The sequence below is a fragment of the Pelophylax lessonae genome (assembly GCF_965119305.1).
Source record: "Pelophylax lessonae genome assembly, chromosome: 4".
In the NCBI taxonomy this organism is placed as follows: Eukaryota; Metazoa; Chordata; class Amphibia; order Anura; family Ranidae; genus Pelophylax; species Pelophylax lessonae.
Window position 1 is genome coordinate 71,409,062 of NC_138771.1, and position 6,211 is coordinate 71,415,272.

Genomic DNA, 6,211 nt, shown 5'->3' on the forward strand with positions numbered 1-6,211 from the left:
AATGTCTCCATGCAATATTTTACTGAGACACAACTTTGAAAAACAACCACTAGCATTTCTGGGTATGGCCATTTTGAGCAAGGCCCGATGAACCATGTTGCTTTTACTTTCTGGAATCCATCTGCCCAGCCATGTGGGCAAGAGGCAATGCTTAGCTGAGAAAACCCCTCCTTCCTTCCCAAAGACTCTTGGGATGTATGACATAATTTGTTTAGGCCTTGAAACCAGGAAGTAACTGAAGAAAAACAAAAAGATATGATATACTTTCCTATATATTTACTAATGCAGACATCCAAAGTCTCCCGTCACTTGCGTGAGTCTCCCGTCTTTGGCCGGCGGCTCACGGACACACGTGCGATCTCCTGGCTGCCACGGGAGACTTAGGATGTCTGCAGTCAGTGACAGAGCCACTGCTCCCTGTAGAGTTCTGGCTCCGTCACAGGCGGAGTGGTATGAAAAGCACTCTGCCTGTGACAGGAGCATGCAGGAAGCAGCGGCTCTGCTCTCCTCCAGCAGTACCTACATGACCAACATTACCCGCCAGCAGTGCCAGCAGTACCCACCAGAATTACCCGCCAGTAGTAACCACCAGCATTACCAGCCAGCAGTAACAGCCAGCATTACCCACCAACACTACCCGCCAGCAGTACCCACCAGCATTACCCGCCAGCATTAACCACCAGCAGTAACTGCCAGCATTACCCACTAGCAGTAACCACCAGCAGTATCCTCCAGCACTACCTGCCAGCAGTAACCGCCAGCACTACCCATCAGCAGTACCAACCAGCAGTAACTACCAGCATTACCTGCCAGCAGTAACCGCCAGCACTACCCACCAGCAGTACCAACCAGCAGTAACCACCAGCATTACCGGCCAGCAGTAACCGCCAGCATTACCCACCAGCAGTACCAACCAGCAGTAACCACCAGCATTACCGGCCAGCAGTAACCACCAGCATTACCCACCAGCAGTACCAACCAGCAGTAACTACCAGCATTACCGGCCAGCAGTAACCGCCAGCACTACCCACCAGCAGTACCAACCAGCAGTAACCACCAGCATTACCGGCCAGCAGTAACCTCCAGCATTACCCACCAGCAGTAACCGCCAGCAGTGACTGCACCAGCAGTACCCACCAGCAGTAACCATGAGCAGTCTGCAAAATAAGTAGAAAAGGTATGTGCATTAGCGAGTGTAAATTGTTGCAATATGTTTTTTAAAAACTAGTTGTGTTTTGTCATAATATGTCATGTCCTTGTTCATACATGTATGTCACTCCTACACTGATCACCAATGTAAGGGGTCACTCCTACACTGATCACCAATGTAAGGGGTCACTCCTACACTGATCACTAATGTAAGGGGTCACTCCTACACTGATCACCAATGTAAGGGGTCACTCCTACACTGATCACTAATGTAAGGGGTCACTCCTACACTGATCAACAATGTAAGGGGTCACTCCTACACTGATCACTAATGTAAGGGGTCACTCCTACACTGATCAACAATGTAAGGGGTCACTCCTACACTGATCACTAATGTAAGGGGTCACTCCTACACTGATCACCAATGTAAGGGGTCACTCCTACACTGATCACTAATGTAAGGGGTCACTCCTACACTGATCACCAATGTAAGGGGTCACTCCTACACTGATCACTAATGTAAGGGGTCACTCCTACACTGATCAACAATGTAAGGGGTCACTCCTACACTGATCACTAATGTAAGGGGTCACTCCTACACTGATCACTAATGTAAGGGGTCACTCCTACACTGATCAACAATGTAAGGGGTCACTCCTACACTGATCACCAATGTAAGGGGTCACTCCTACACTGATCACTAATGTAAGGGGTCACTTCTACACTGATCACTAATGTAAGGGGTCACTCCTACACTGATCACTAATGTAAGGGGTCACTCCTACACTGATCAACAATGTAAGGGGTCACTTCTACACTGATCACCAATGTGAGAGGTCACTTCTACACTGACCACCAATGTAAGGGGGCACTTCTTCACTGATCACCAATGTAAGGGATCACTTCTACACTGATCACCAATGTAAGGGGTCACTCCTACACTGATCACTAATGTAAGGGGTCACTTCTACACTGATCACCAATGTAAGGGGTCACTCCTACACTGACCACCAATGTAAGGGGTCACTTCTACACTGATCACCAATGTAAGAGGTCACTTCTACACTGACCACCAATGTAAGGGGGCACTTCTTCACTGATCACCAATGTAAGGGATCACTTCTACACTGATCACCAATGTAAGGGGTCACTTCTACACTGATCACCAATGTAAGGGGTCACTTCTACACTGATCACCAATGTAAGTGGTCACATCTACACTAACCACCATTGTAAGGGATCACTTCTACACTGATCACTATTGTAATGGGTCACTTCATCATTGATCACCAATGTAAGGGGACAATTCTACACTGACCACCAATGTAAGAAGTCACTTCTACACTCGTACACTGACTGCCAATATAAGGGGTCACTTCTACACTGACTACCAATGTAGAGAATCAATTCTACACTGACCACCAATGTAACACTGTTTACTTGTACACTCACTATTAATGTAAGGGGTCATTTCTACATTGACCACCAATGTAGAGAATCACTTCTACACTGACCGCCAATGTAAGGGGTCACTTCTACACTGACAATCAATGCAAGGGGTCACTTCTACACTGACCACAAATGTAAGAGGGTAAGAGTGTCTACTTCTACACCGACTACCAATGTAAGTGTCTACTTTTACACTGGCCACCATAGTAAGGGGTCACTTCACACTGACCAACAATGTAAGAGTGTCTACTTGTACACTCACTATCAATGTAAGGGTTCACTTCTACACTGACTACCAATGTAAGAGTGTCAGCCTCTACACTGACCACCAATGTAAAGGGTCACTTCTACACTGACCACCAATGTAAGGGGATACTTCTACACTGACCACCAATGTAAGGGGTCACTTCTACAATGATCCCCAATGTAAGGGGTCACTTCTACACTGACCACCAATGAAAGGGGTCACTTTTACACTGACCACCAATGTAAGGGGTTAATTATGTACTGACCACCAATGTAAGGGGTCACTTCTACACTGACCACCAATGTAAGGGGCCACTTTTACACTGACCACCAATGTAAGGGGTCACCTCTACAACGATCCCCAATGTAAGGGGTCACTTCTACACTGACCACCAATGTAAGGGGTCACTTCTACACTGACCACCAATGTAAGGGGTTAATTATGTACTGACCACCAATGTAAGGGGTCACTTCTACGCTGACCATCAATGTAAGGGGTTAATTATGTACTGACCACCAATGTAATGGGTCACTCCTACACTGATCACCAATGTAATGGGTCACTCCTACACTGATCACCAATGTAAGAGTGTCTACTTCTACACTGATCACCAATGTAAGGGGTCACTTCTACACTGACCACCAATGTAAGGGGTCACCTCTACAATGATCACCAATGTAAGGGGTCACTTCTACACTGACCACCAATGTAAGGGGTCACTTCTACACTGACCACCAATGTAAGGGTGTTCACTTCTACACTGATCATCACCAATGTAAGGGGTCACTTCTACACTGACCACCAATGTAAGGGTGTCCACTTCTATACTGATCACCAATGTAAGGGGTCACTTCTACACTGACCACCAATGTAAGGGGTCACTTCTACACTGACCACCAATGTAAGGGTGTTCACTTCTACACTGATCATCACCAATGTAAGGGGTCACTTCTACACTGGCCATTTTTGTAATGGGTCACATCCAAACTGACCACAAATGTTAGAAGTCACTTCTTCACTGACCACCAGTGTAAGGGGTCACTTCTACACTGACCACCAATGTAAAGGGTCACCTCTACAATGATCACCAATGTAAGGGGTCACTTATACACCAACCATTAATGTAAGGGGTCACTTCTACATTGATCACCAATGTAAGGGTGTCCACTTCTACAATGACCACCAATGTAAGGGGTTCATTCTGTACTGACCACCAATGTAAGGGTGTCTACTTCTACATTGATCATCACCAATGTAATGGGTCACTTCCACACTGACCACCAATTTTAGAAGTCACTTCCACACTGGCCACCAGTGTAAGGGGTCACTCCTTCACTGATCACCATTGTAAGGGGTCATTACAGTTTTCACTATGTTTCTTTTCTGGCCATTAATTCATTTTTGTTTCATCTCATGACTATTACTTAACCCCATTCTTTATTATTTTATATAAAATGTACCTAGCTGTAAGTGTAAGAATTTTAGTAGGGTTTCCATAAGACCAGAAAGCTATTCCCCTGTTCCCCTGGGGTAAAAAGATGGAGAAACACTGGGCTACATTACAGCTGGATAACTCGTGGCCTTTCAAGGACCTGCCTGGGCATGCTAAGTCTTGTAGTTCATTGGCATTCAGAACTACTACGATGACTCGTGGCTAGACTGAATGGTCCAATTGTCTTCACCAGAATTCATCTCTCTCTATTCCAATAGACAGACCTGACGTATTATACTAACATCATTTTTAAGATTCCTAATATTGTTCAACACTTCTACTGTCATACAACATACACCTCTTTCCCGATCATCATGTGATTAAACCATACCATGAATATGATATATTGCTTTTTAATGCTTCCCGTGATCAGAATCTCTGTACCATTTCCGTTAAATCATTACAGAGAACAAAGCCCTTGTCCATGTACTCCCTATAGAAATAGATTTATATTGTATTTATTTTTTTTTCTAATATATATTTTAATTTCTGGTCAGTAGAACAATATTGCAATGGCTAAACATTATTTTTCTTTATATTGCATGCAGTCGTTGCTTGTTTGCACACCCCAACTGCTCAGTGTCACCCAAATCAGACCTGCATACGTATGTAAACAGATGTGCATGGGGTGCACTGCTAATACAGACGTGTAAATAAACAATACGGCTTTACAAGAGTGACATCATCCAACAATATAGACACAACAGGGCTGACATTGTACTCCTCCAGCAGGAGACTGCAGGGCAAAGGATGCTTGCAGAAATCTCAGTTCATTCTTCTTTAGGCAGAGAACAAAGAACCTCTCCTCTACAGAAGAGGAACCAAGCTACATAGAGATTTCATGGATGTCATCCCCCCAAGACATGCAAAGTTCTGGGGTGCTTAGACCTTACCTATGCCATCTGCTACTCCTAGGACATAATACACGTCATAGCATCCCTTGTAATGGGGGAATGAATGAAAGCATTACGCAGCAAACCTGCCATTGTACACATCAGATTCCATGATTGTTGGCCCCCCCAGCATTTTTTAACCCTTGCATTTAAATATCCTCAATGCAGAGGCATGCATGATCCTAACCAATGCTCAGATGTTAATGCAGATTTACTATACCTCAATGGGCTCAGCAGCTGGAGAAAGGAAAGCAGGAAAGGATGGGAGGAACACAAGCAAGAATGGTTTCTGCTGCTGTAGGATGCTGTTCATATGGGCTGCAGTTCACTAGACTGCCAGTGGGGGAGCTGCTGCTTCAATAGGTGGAGTTCTTTGTAATGACAAATGACAATCAATTTTTGTTACAGAACATTAAGGGCTCATTCAATCATTTTTGTATTTCAACATTGTAGCTTTATACTATTCCAGTGTATCAATAACTATTATGGAGTTTTACAGTTCATACTCTAGTAGGCTTTTTAAACCCCCTAGCTTTCCAGCTGCTATGGTCCTACAAGGTCCAGCACCCTATACTATCCCAACCAGATAAGACAAGGCGTTTTATTCATGACACTTAACAGACAATAGGCTAGAAAACACTGAAATATAATCAGTATGTTACATACGTGTCATTTAAAACAATTGAAGTGGTATCAATGCTTTTGCTGCCAGAGCATTTTTGCATTTTTTTTGCACACGTGTTAAAAAAATTGTTTTAGACCTGAAGATTGGTTATATTTTTACTGAAAGCAGAGATCCTAGAGAATAAAATGGAAGTAGATCCAATTTTTTATGTCATACAGTATTTGCACATAATATCAGTATCAAACACAAATTTTCAATGAAAAATACATTTCAGTAAATTTTGCGCAAAACACAATTTAACCACTTAAGTCCTGGAGGATTTGGCTGCTCAAAGACCAGGCCCTATTTTGCGATTC

General features: G+C 43.9%; 1 protein-coding gene across 3 annotated transcripts in view; it reads right to left on the reverse strand.

Moving 5' to 3' along the window:
- The window catches only part of TP53BP1 (tumor protein p53 binding protein 1), a 197,087-nt gene extending 191,534 nt beyond the window's left edge, over positions 1–5,553 (reverse strand). For all 3 annotated transcript variants that reach the window (XM_082256056.1, XM_082256055.1, XM_082256053.1), the window contains exon 1: positions 5,451–5,553. The gene's annotated coding sequence lies outside the window, so the exon portion shown is untranslated. The remainder of the gene's footprint in view (positions 1–5,450) is intronic.
- Between the last annotated feature and the right edge of the window lie 658 nt (positions 5,554–6,211).